Source organism: Aulonocara sp. 'chitande type north' Nkhata Bay, linkage group LG9, assembly GCF_057382095.1.
Source record: "Aulonocara sp. 'chitande type north' Nkhata Bay isolate Kocher_YH1m ecotype deep benthic linkage group LG9, A_spYH_male_GT1.1, whole genome shotgun sequence".
NCBI lineage: Eukaryota > Metazoa > Chordata > Actinopteri > Cichliformes > Cichlidae > Aulonocara > Aulonocara sp. 'chitande type north' Nkhata Bay.
The window spans coordinates 22,186,723-22,200,058 of NC_141352.1; positions in this window are offsets into that span (position 1 = coordinate 22,186,723).

The following is a 13,336-nucleotide window of genomic DNA, read 5'->3' on the forward strand; positions in this document are numbered from 1 at the left end:
TGTACATGACGATATGTTAGAAATATGTGAGACAAATGTCGTTACTGTGACAACACCTAATGTTTTGAAGGCATTTTTGGATGTTTGGTGTTGGTGGGAAAGGACTATATTGAACAGATCACAGTGCTCAGCTTTTAGCTAACATTAGCTAGCAAGATGTATACATAGCATTAGCAGATACCTGATAATTACCTGAAATGACTGCTTGTATAAGTTGTTAGCACAATTAACATGACAGCAAGCCATTTTATTTGGTAGATGAATCAATTAAAACAGGCACCAACACAGCAAACAGTCTTTGCGTTACTGTCGCTAACTCAGATTAGCGGCGGTAACTAAAGTCTAGTCTGCACCTAAATGTCACTCAAAGCAGTCCAGTGTCTAATATTGCATAACTTTAAGTTTTAATACAATTCAAAAAGGGGAAATTAGCTACAGAAACCACATCAGTTTCTGTACCAGGCTGTCAATATGTTAAAAGCTCACCATTTTATAAAAGGAGTTTATGGAGCCATTTAAGGAACTGGAATGTGCCAGAACATGACCTTGAGCACCCATTGGAGTGTTTCTTGCAGCAGAGTGTGAAATGCTGGGATAAGAGACAGCGCTTCCAAGTCTGAGGCCATGGTGAGTATGGTGGATCTAAGAGTCCCTCTGGGTTGGGTTTGGACCGGGCTATTGCTGTGGCGTCAGCAGAAATGCAGGTGTTATAATGGACTGCTGTGGTTAAGAGAGAGCTGAGTCAAAAGGCAAACTTTTTAATTTAACAGTCCGACTACGTTGCAGCGTAGGACGTGGGGTCAGGATACTGATTGAAAGAGTCAGAAAAAGGTTGCGGCCAAGTTCAGTTTCGGTAGAGAAAGGATCGAGGGCTCAGACATCCAAAGGGAGCTCAGAGCAGAGCCATTGCTCCCTTGTGTTAAAAGTAGTTTGCTGAGACGGTTCAGGCATCTGGTTTTCTGGGTGCCCCCATTTGGAGGTTTTCCATTAATGCCAACTGTTTGGAAAGGTCACATTGAGCCGGGGAGAAGGACATCTGGAAAATCCTACTTAGTTTGGATAAGTTTAAGATAATGGACAGAAGAATTTTTGGTACTACTGTGGTGGCTTCATTTTTTATCCTCAAACTGCCACTTGATAAAAAATAAAATTACAGCAATCATCTTGTGTTGGTTTCCAAATAGTTTCAATAGAAAGTGATCCTTCATTTTATTTGAATGACTTTCAGAGGATTGAATGGGTGAAATGCTGCCTGTAATTCTCTAGTAAAGAAGCAGGGATTAGTGAAAAAGACTTCCATCCACTGGAAACATGTTTTTCCCTATTAAATTTAAAAGTGGGAAATCTCACGCTCACAAATCTGATGCAGTTGTTTGTCTACACAGTGACAGGAAAGTTCTTGCAGAAGCATCAGCTTTCAGATGTTGAAAGCAGGAGTGCTGAGTTCTGAGTGTGCAGGTTTAACTTTCAGTCTTTGATCTCTGCCTGGGAGCTAGGAGCTCACAAGAGTTGATGTATCCTCTCTCCTTTAGTTCCTCCTTTCCCCCCCTTCCTTGTAAATCACCTCATGACCTCATAAGCCGTTTTCATACACGCACCGCAGCCCTGAACTTTTCTAGAGAATTACCCGAGGGGGTGGTGCAGGTAACAAAAGCAAATGCTCGACACAATGGAATCAGACATCAAACAGCAGATACCGCTTTAGATCCCTATACAAATGTATAGGGATGTCTGATTGATAATTGTCCACTGAATTCACAGCAAGCACGCTCTATCCAGACACCTTCTTCACCCAAACTCCTGTCGTGTTCTGCATGTAAGAAAAGGACAACTGTGGATGATGTCGTGAGGTTCTTCTCCCCACTTTTTCTCCTGACTGTGGGATAATTCTGTGACCTTTTGAGTGGGATTAAACTCCAGGTTGTAAAAACATGTTTTAACAGACTGAAATGGCTTTTGCTTCTTTTTTAGAGGGGTGGAAAAGTTGGCCAACAAGCCCCAGACATGTGACCCTATAATGATGGAAAAGCTTTACTGTTTTTACGGTGTAAGGGCATCCTATTAGCAGGAGTATCTCTGTGTCAAGGGGCAAATGGTTTGATGGCTTTATGTTGCACCACCATATGGTCTTTTAGTTTCTGTGGCCTCAACATTGGTTGTTCTGCCACTCAAACACTCGAAGAATGAAACAAGCATCTGAGCATGTGCGTCCTGTCTCCTGAGGCCAAAATGTTTTAAAACCTGAGAACCGGTTGCAGGATCGAGATCTGCAGCACCATTCAGGCTGACAGGAGAGGGCGTGGAGGGCTCGGAGGTTTTTTTTTTACTGCGACTGAGGCCCCTGTGGCTTTATACAACGTCAGATGATTGGTGATATAGTCATCTTACTGTCTACTTTAAACAAAACTGTTTGTATTGAGAGAAGCAGCTTCAAATTTACACATCAAACACACTGAGACACTTTGGTCTTTATTTTTATGAATCTATGGTAGCATCTAGGAACTTTATGACCCCCTGCAACACACACTGGTGTAGCAGTCGGGGACCATGTTGACGGTGAGTTACGCTCCGTAAAATGTGGCCCTCATCACATGCACATGCATTTTTAAAAGCTGCAGTTTGTGACACTCTGGTTTGGGTTTAAAAAATGCTTTAATTTTTCCCTTCAGTGGCCTTGGGAGGAGGCGAAACAGAGTTTATCTTATAACTGCAGTGCAATAGTGATGGGATTTCCGGCTCTTTTTAGAGATCCGGCTCTTTAGGTTCGGCTCACTAAAAAGAGCCGGCTCTTTCGGCTCCGAACCGGCTCTTCAGGTTGTTTTGTTGCTTTAATTAATTTATTATTAACAATAATATAAAATTATGCACAAAAGGAATTACTAACGTAAAAACAAGTGGTTTTATTTATATATGTTTATATATAAATATATGCGGTGGCCCCTAGAGACAAAACACGTACAAACTCCAAAACACATTTCTAGCATGAACTGAACTTCCAAAGCAGAGCTACTAGATCACTTAAATCACACAATCGAAAGCATGTGTGTATTGTTTGTGTATTTATACACAGGCACTCATATATATATTCAAATAATTTAAAAAAAAGTTCATTTACCTGTTATTACCACACACCAAATCCGGTCGTTGGTACTTGCTGGCTTGTGTAGCCACAAGATAACAAAGGCTCAACACTGCGCCCAGCATCCTGGAGCACTTCTGTTGTCTTTTGTACGTGTTTTGAGTTTTTATGTGCTTCTGAGTTTTTAAATGCTTCTGAGTTTTTACGTGCTTCGGAGTTTGTACGTGTTTTTACGTGTTTTGGAGTTTGTACGTGTTTTGGAGTTTGTACATGCTTCAGAGTTCGTACGTGATTTGAAGTTTGTATGTGCTTTGTCTCTAGGGGCCACCGTAAATATACTTTTATTTATTCACTCCACATAAAATGTAATAAATAAATCATATAATACAAAAATCAACTATTCACATTTCAAGTTTTAACTATTTAAATTTTCAGCTTTTTCCTTTCACAAATTTAAAGTGAAAAGAACACAAAACACTGCAAACCACAACACAATTAAATATAAATTATAATATGAAAACTAAAAGAACATGCATATTCTCTGTCATATGGACCTGCATGAATAAACTTTCTCAATCCTTTATCATCTGCAACCGAAAATAGTTGTGGATGATTACTATACCTTTCTAATGTTGTTGTCCCTGCCTCTCTTTCTCTCTCTCTGGCTCTGTTCCTGTGCTACTGAGTGTAACTACCGCCCCTCCCCCCTCTGCCCAGCGTAAAGCACAAGGCTCGCGTGCAGAGTGAAGCGGAAAAAAAGTGCGAGAGAGAGGCTGAGAGAAAGAAAAAAAAAAAAACCCCACGTGACGGCTCGCGATAAGGAGCCGGCTCGCGTCGTTCACGTCAAAGAGCCGGCTCTAAGAGCCATATCGTTCGCGAACGACCCATCACTACAGTGCAATCATGTTTTATGAGTGCATGTGACGGTTTTATGAACACCTGACTCCCGGAGCTGTGTCGTGCTGCTTGTGCTACTAACCTTTATGTTTGTCAACGTTTTCTATAATTCACACAGTGCCTGAGGAGCTTTTCTTTTTCTGTCATGACACCCTGAAAGAAATAAGGACCAGCTGGCTTATAATGGATTAATTTACTCGATTTACTAACTAATCAAATAAGCTGATTTGATTTGTGCAAAGAGTACAGTGAGATTTATGCAACTGTCTTAAATCTTTTTCAAAACTCAGAAATATAACTAAAAGTCACCTCAGCGGAGACCGCAGCAACCCTGACTGGTCAACCCTGATCATTAATTATACTTCTGCGTCAGCTCTGTGTTGTAATTTACACCATAACTGGATCTCAATTTTAACCGGATGCTGCAACTTTCTACGTAACCTGATGTGCACCTCTGGAGAAACGTAACTACACGTCAGGTCGACTTGAAAGGCGTGAAAGGCTGCAGTGTAGGGATGAAAGGAGTTTCCAGTTACTGCATAAGTTAGGACATAGATTTCCTGCAAAAGTCTAAATCAAGCTTTACAGAAGCGCATGGAACGCAAGTGAAAATACAGGCAGTGTCAGCCACTTACAAAGGCTTAATATAAAATAGTTGCAAAGAGAGAGCAGTGACAAAATTGCATGTAACATGTGGAAACTCAGAGTTGTTGCAAAGTTTTATTGAATTGAATTGAATTAAATTGAATTGAATAAGTATTTCTAGGAGTTTGTTTCTGAAAGTGCAAAGCATAGGGGGAGATTATTTAATTTCCATTTCAGTTAAGTTTAATTGCATTTTATTTATACAGCACAAAACAACACAACAACAGTTCCCTCAGTAAGGAAGAGACCCTACAATAATACGGAGAATAAACAGAAAACCCCAACAGTCATATGACCCCCTTTGAGCAAGCGCTTTGGTGACAGCGGGAAGGAAAAACTCTCTTTAAACAGGAAGAAGTTTCACTTTCTAATTTTGTTCTGTTTAAAATAATAAGAACAAAAGTATGCTAATTCCCAGTTAGCTTTAGCTTTGCTATTATCAAATAAAACGGATGTGAGAGCAGTGGCAGTCTTCTCACCTACCTCTTAGCACAAAGCAAATAAATATTTTTCAATGACGACGAGGATGATGAAGATCTGCCAGATGGGATGAAAAGAGGAAGACCTCAGAGCAGGTTCATGGATGTAGTTAAGGAAGACATGCAGAGGGTTGGTGTGACAGAGGAGGGTGTGAGGACAGAGTGAGATGGAGGCAGATGAGCCGTTGTGGTGACACTTAAGGTTCGGTCATACTAAAGAAAATATTGGTCGGAGAGCGTGGCACAGGGAACAGTTCTGTCATGGTCTCAGAGTTTTTAGCTTTAATGGTTTTTTGTATTGTTGATTTTGAGATTCTGCTGCCTTTAGCACTTTGCTGTGACTAGAGCAGGGCGATATGGCCAAAAATATTTATCACGATATATATTTGAAAATTTGCGATAACGATATAACCGACGATATAATTGATGCGAGACAAAATACAACTCCACAACATTACTAGCGCAAAAAGACAACCTTCCATTTATTTTCACTTAAACAAGAAGCTGGTTTTTATGTACATTAAAGCTTTATAAAAATGTAACGGTGCAAATGCAAATTCCTTGCTGAAAGTTTAACCAAAAGGCATTTCCAGTAGAAATGGGCTGACATATCCTGAGCATAACCATGTATAATATCCACTGAAGTTAAAAAGAGGTGCTTTGCAACATTAAACTGCAGTGTGCAGTACGCATTTTTCGGACCATAAGGTGCACGGGATTATAAGGAATATTAAGCGAAACAAAGCAGTCAGATAAATCAAACTTTATTAAACTCATTCTTCTTGCTTCCTCCACTTCTGTACCATTGATTCATTAATGTTGAATTCTCTGGCAGCTGCTCTATTCCCATGTTGTTGCAGTATATTAATGACTAACCTCGTATTGTGGATGGATTATCTCAGTTGTTCTCCTGACTGAAGTTTGGTCCGTTTACAGCATCCTGCCATGCGATTGCATTTGTTTCTAACCATGAAGAACCTTCACGTTAACTTTTATAAGTGGAAAAGTGTTAGTGTTCGTCCTCCAGCTTCACTGTTTATGTTATGCTAACATAGCTGTGTCGCTAGCGATCACGTAGCACATCATTATATACCAGCTAGCCCAACTTCAGTAACCCTACAAACGTCACTGCTGTTTAGTTTCCTGTCTTCATTTATGTTGGAAGTGATAGCAGAGCTGTACGTTTGATTTTTTTCAGAAATCTCTCAGTCAGAACATGCAATATCATGCTTAGGTAACTAGCGAAACTAGCGAGCTAACTTCCGCTAGCTTCCTGCTAACTTCTAACTCCGTTAAATGTAATAACTTTTGTTTTCATGGATGCCTGGAAGTTAAACTTTATAGTTACACCTGGTAAAGCAGCAATGCTGATCGTTTTATTAAAGATGAAAGAATTTAGACAGTTTTTAACTCTAAGTGATGCTGCAGTGTTGTTTGACCTGAAGCATACGGAGTTTAGGACCCAGATTACTCCCAGATTTAAGAGCATCTTAGTCCGACAAATACGACAATAACAACGGCCGCTTGCATGTTCTGCAAAAAAATGTGCTTTGTTGTGTATCTGACGGACAAACACCAAACCAGTTCCACATCACGGAAGTTGCACCATTTTTACAAACCAATTCTGGTTCATCTGTTTCACTCAACAATCGGCCATGTGCGTATGAAAACAAAGGCACTGCGCATGCGCGTTTTACTCCCATTCTATCGCGATATTTCATTTTCCTATCGTTGCCTAACATTATACCGGTATTACCGTGAACGGTATAATATGGCCCAGCCCTAGCTGTGACCACATACACCAACATCATACCTGCTGCTGTAGCTGTACATCTCTGGAGTGTCCTTTATCTTTTATTAATCCTACTTTTATGCTAAAGTGAGAGAGAAACAGCATTTTAATTATCCTGTATGTTTATTTGTAGCAAATTGACAATAAAAAAAAATATTTGAATCGTTCTTGTTTAAACTTTGTAGTCTTCCCATCAGGCTTGTGTGTTTAACATTTGTATTTGCTAGTTACTTCCTGTTTTATTTTAGTAACAGTTGTCTCCTTATCTCACACCTCCGTCTGATTGTATGATTCTGTGCACCTGTGTTTTCCCTAGCTGTGTCCACGTCCCCTAATTTGCCCTGTAAATATTTACAGCACTGTCTTCCTTTTGTTTCTTCAGAGCATCTGTTAACCTCCATGTTACTGTCTGTGAGTGCTTCCTTGCTGGTGTCTTAGGCTTTATTTATTGGACATTGCATTTTGGACTTGGTTCATCAGTTCATGCACTTGTTATTTTGCATCCAGGTCTACAGTCTAAATAAAGGTCTGTTTTTTGTTCTGTATGCCTGCCTAATGAGTCTGCATGAGTCCTTATTTACCAATTCATGACAAGGTCTGCAACTGTTTACAGTCAGCTGTTGTCATCAGTGAGACTTGGGTGCGACAAGATGGCGATAAATTTGCTGTCAGATGGAATCAGTTTGCAAATGGGTTCAAGTTGGCAATCTGTTCAATACCGTGATCTTATGTATGATAAGCTGGTAAATCAGAAGTTGGCTGTTTGTATAGGAATAAAAGCAGTTGAGTTGAGTTACACTAATCAGGGCACATCTGTCTGTGACAAAAATCTGCACCAATCTGAAAGAGATCGCAGTCGACTGAGCTGGACAGTGATTGTTTGGAGACAGGTTGCCTCCCACCAGGCTTAAACTAAACTTCAATCTAAAGTTGGTTGACGCGTCTACTTGTAATCAAATAGGAAACCACCAATTTTATCTTGTTAGAAGGTGGCTGTCATTCTGTTTTTACTGCATAATGAATGAGACATAAACAATCAAAAGAAGATTTTTGAGTCTTGGCGAAAGTAAAACGCCACACTGAAGTCGCCCAACTTTACAGAAAAAAAACTATTTAATTAATAACTAATATGAATATACGATGCACAGATATCTGTCGTTGTGCCGCAGTGGTCAAAGAGTAAACTTGAAAGTAAATTTAATAATCCAAAGATCTCTGCAGCAATGCACCAGATGTTCCAGAAACAGTTTCCTGGTAGTTTGTAAACCTAGAACCTTCAAGCTGCTGATTTTTAAAAATCATTTTATGCTTTTAATGGGCAGTGGACCGTGGTTCAGGGGGTTGGGAAGCTCATCTGTAACCAGAAGCTTGCTGGTTCAATCCCCCAGATCTCTCTGTCCTGGTTGTTGTGTCCTTGGGCAAGACACTTTACCCTACCGCCTACTGGTGTTGGTCAGAGGGGCAATGGTGCGATATGGCAGCCTCGTCTCCTCCAGGGCAGCTGTGGCTACAACTGTGATTTGCCTGCACCAGCGTGTGAATGAATAGTGGAGTTGTAAAGCTCTTTGGGTGCCTAGAAAAGCGCTATATAAATGCAATCCATTATTATTAATATGAAAAATCAAAGAAAAAAAAGATGGGCTCTGACACACAGCAGAGATTCCTGGCGGTTTACCAGCCGTTAGCATTCACGGCTGGCCACGCGAAAGCAACCAGGGTGCTCCTCAGATGTCACTTCTTAATGTTCGGAGAACTGGAGGAGAAAATCTAGCAGCAGGGTTTCCTGGTAGCAAAAAAAAAAAGCTTAAAAAAAAACCTAACTCCAGAGATGAAAGCAAAACGAGCTCCACGGCATGATGCAGCTGAGGGTGAAAAAATATTTGGTGTTTTGGGCAAACCAACTCTCGAACACTTTCACAGGATTACAGTTTCACATTGAGAGGCATCAGTCTGTGAAATATGTCATCCGTTCACCACAAAGACTCAAATATTTTTAGGAGCTGCAAATTTCACAAAAAGAACCCAAAGCATTGCATTCACACCCCCAACGGCTTCAGCCGTGCTTCAGAGAAATGTGGGAGTGGTGCTGGTGGTGTGGGTGTTGTGGGTGTAGGAGGGGGAGGGGAGGGGGGGGGGCTCTTTGAGTGCTGTGAGTGCTGCTGTTGCAGCTGCTGAATTTCTCACAGTAGCAATTTCAAGGACGCCAAAATGAATTACACATAGGGAGACCACGCAGGGTAAAATCTCTAATCCACACAATCCTGGCCTCCTCAGCTAATTCCATATCTGCAGCAACCCCCCCCCCCCAAAAAAAAAAGTGCAACACACCCGTGCATGCCGCTCGCCTGCATTCCCTTATCCTCTCGCCCTCTCAAAATATCTGTTGAGCCCCTGATCTGCGATTTGCATGAGCAGTAATTAGGAGGTTTGGGATTAAAGGCACTACATTATGCTTGACTGAGAAGGCAGCACAGTGGGAGGCGTTATTTAGTCAACAAGTGCCATTCAGATAATAAAGCAATGAATAACAATTGCTCCACTACGCATTTTCCTGACACTTCGGAGAGGATATTTTACAAGCCAATAAAGGTGGGAACCACAAGACAAAAGGGGACGAGGCTTCTGCAGTTATCAGGGAGCCGGTTGGCACTGCGGCGGGATTTTTGATGTGTGTGAGGAGGCTGATACCAGAGCTCGACTGTTACGTGTGTGTGAACCAGCAGCCTGTCTGTATTTGCTCCATCCTTCACCCTCGCTCCTATCCCACAAGGCCTCGACGCCTTTCCCTCGCGCTGGCGTCTTATCAGGGGACAGCTCGTCAGGGACACACGTGTCATCGTTCTGACACTGACCGTGGGTCATTGAAATGCAAACAGAGAACACAGTAAACCAAATGGGGTCGAAGAGCAGCAAATATTTGGCCAAGACTTTTTTTTTTCTTTCGCTGATGGAGCCGGTCTGTTTATGGTCGATGAAACAAGGTTAGAGCAGATGGCCATTCGGTGCGCCGAGCCTTCATTTGAACTGTCCGCAAATCAAATAAAAGCCGGCAGCGATACCTGTGGAAAGAAGAAAGGAAGGGCTGAGGCTGACTGTTCAATCTCCTCTCATTAAAAAAGTGAACAAAGGGAAGGCCAGAAGAAGAACGAGCACATGATTACTCATCTTCAAACCAATACAGTGAGAAATGAGTGAGTTTACAGGATAGCTTTCCACCGGTGAAGCCACATATTACTCAGTGAAACTCAGTGATGAGTGGAAGTGTGAGTGTGACTGACCCACTGAGAGTCGCTCAAGCTGAGCCAGGTTAACTACAGGGGAGTAGCTCCATCTACCTACCAAAACCAAAAGAGAAGCAGGAGTTCTCAGATTTATGTATTTATTCATTTGTTTCTGTTTAGACACGTTTCTCTGATGCAGCAAAGGCCACTTACTCGAGCTGCTAGTAGAGATTTTACAGTTCCTGTATCCAGCGATCTCAGTACAGTCTCAAATAACCTCTAAACAAATATTTGAATATGCCGATCTGTAGACGTGGGAAGCGCTCCGGCTTACGTTTGAATCCGAGCTCAGGTGACCAGTTGTGTCTAAGTACGGTTTGATGACATGCAGGTAAACAGTCTGTGTGGCGAGGAAAAGAGGGAACACGCTTGTCGAAACACAATCTCAGAACCATGGGCAGATATCTGCCAGCCGCACCAGAAACCCGAAAATGCTGGCAGTTGCGGGCGCAGGTTAAATCAGCAGACGTAGAGGCAGAGCTCCAGGATCAGTCAGCAAATAATTATGTCACCCGCGTTACACAAGCTGTACAATTATCTGCACATTTCACAGAAAACATCAAACAAACATTTTCAGGCATGCTTTCACAACACAGATCACCTGATCTTACTTCACACAGGATATAAAAATAGAGCAGCAGCTTTTGTAGGGTGGAGACAGTGTGCACATTATCCTTTGAAGTTGTAGCGCAAAAGGTGCAAAAGGCCTTTGTGCTGATACGTGGGGATACTGTATGTAAGCTAACCCAATCTCACTGTTAGCCTTCAGCTACGTGGCTGTAGCGCTGCTGAGGAACAAAAAGTAATCTGAGTACTGGTCACAATTCACTTTTTACATGCAGCACAGAAACGTACCGTCACAACTAACAACCTCTATGTTCCAGCTTCTGCAGAGTGAGAGAAAAATGAAAGAAGAACATGAACAATATAGCTCACTGGCCACTTTATTAGGTACACCTCTTTAACTCAAAAAACTAGTCAATCTCATAATGGAAATTCATTAAAGTGCATTAAAGTATGTAGTCAAACCGAGCATCAGAACAGGGAAGAAAGTTGATTAAAGTGACTTTGAATGTCGCATAGTATTTCAGAAACTGCTTATCTGCATGGATTTTCCCACACAAGAAACATATATACTAAGGGTGCAACGATACACAAAATTCACGGTTCGGTTCGGTTCGATACTTTGGTGTCACGGTTCGATATTTTTTCAATACAAAAAAAATGTTCATGCCTTTTTAATTTGTCATTTATTAAAATTCTAAATATATATTTTAACTCAAAAGTACAGTTTTTAAATTTAATGTTGCTGAAACAACAAAGTAATAAAAAAAATAAATCTATCTGATCGAGAAATCACTCATCTTTGGAAAAGAGAGTTTATTACAGAGAAATGGCTCTTTCCAAAATAAAAGCTATACTATACGCTTCTTCTGGGGTATACTCCAGCCTGTTCTCACTAACATGTCGACGTTTTGTCACGTCCCGCGGCGTTCCTGAGGAACGCGAAAGGAGACCTTCGGCGTTCTTATGGTACGCGGCGGGTTATGGCTGGAATCCAGTGCAATGACGCTCCCGCGGTAATAGACGTTCCAGCCCTGTATTCCAGCCCTAAACCTAACCTTATCCCTAGCCCTAACCATAACCTTATTCCTGATGTTAACCAGGACTATAATGATGTTAAATAGCGTGTTTCTAAGCGATTTGAAGAAAAAGAGCGAACATGTGTAGATGGAGTCCAGGCGGTTCTCATATTTCCTCTTTTTTCCGAGGTCGTCATTTAGGAACGTGGTGGGTAGCCGAAAACGTAATATGTTGACGATTTGTCACCTAGCGTAAAATGTTACGCTTTGGGAGTGAGAACGTGTTGCATACTCTCAGCAGCATATTAAACCCCATAAGGAGAATCATGTGCTAACGGCTGCGGGTAAAGTTTGTAGCATGCGTGCTTGTTTGTCTGCTTCCACTGGTCTTTGCACTAGGATGATGTCCGGGTAAATGTGCAGTCATATTCATTGTGTTCCCACTAGTGCTGTCAGCGTTAATCTGAAATGATGTTAACGCCACAACACGGCAAATCTCCGTTAACGAGCTACCGCGGATCGCCCCGTGCGTGGGGCTGGACGGCCAACACGTTAACGAGCTAACTGCGCTAACGCACTAGTTCCCACCCATGTAATTGAGCATTGCGTGGCACATCCAACATACTGTTTTACTTTTGTCCATGACGCGCTTACCTTCAGGGTCATACTTCACATGAAAACCAAAATAGTTCCAAAGGCCAGATCTGAATTAGGGTGGGGGAGGTTCAGTTTGCCATGTTGCAAGGAGAGCTTAACTTCTGTCTGGCTAGCTTGCCCTGCGCTCAGTGAATCTGCGTTCGACTACTCCGCCTAGGCTGCACTGTCGAGCGCAGATCCACTGAGCGCTCAACACAGACAGCATCGTCAGAAGGAAAGTTGATAAAATAAATAAAAAAATTTGTATTGTTCGATACATATGCGTACCGAACCGAAAGCACTGTATCGAACGGTTCAATATCGATACGAATATCGTTGCACCCCTAATATATACATATATAAATAAATCCTGTGATATTCTTGAGCTAATGTTTGAGAAGCAGGATTAGATTTCAGGGTGAAATAGGGGGGATTTGTATTTAGAACACACGTGTTTAAGCGATGGCCTTTCTAACTCTCAAAACATGTACTGAAATTATGACTTCATACAAATCTCTGCACCTTTTGTAGTTAATATAAAATTCCCTTCCACACACAAGCACAGCAGCACAGCGTCTTCTCCTCACTGGAGCCAAAAGAAAAAGAGAGGATGAGAAGAGGATTAGGGCCAAAAATAAATATTTTGTGTTTTTATTTGTTTGTTTGTTTTATTCTGAATTTTGATTTAAAGAAAAAAAAAACTCCCCCCCCCCCCCCTTTTTTTTTTTTAGTGGTCCTAATCCTCTTCTGTACAATAGGACAAAACTAAGCGAGTTACTCCCTGTCTAACAAATCCACATGATTCCTGAAAATCATGCCCAAACAAGGGTATAACTGTGTGACATCTCCTGACAGTAAGGCTAGTTATTTTTATTTTATTTTTTTATTTAAATGGCTGATAAATTAAAATGTTTCATCCTGAAACAGCTGAACAGGTAACAGAT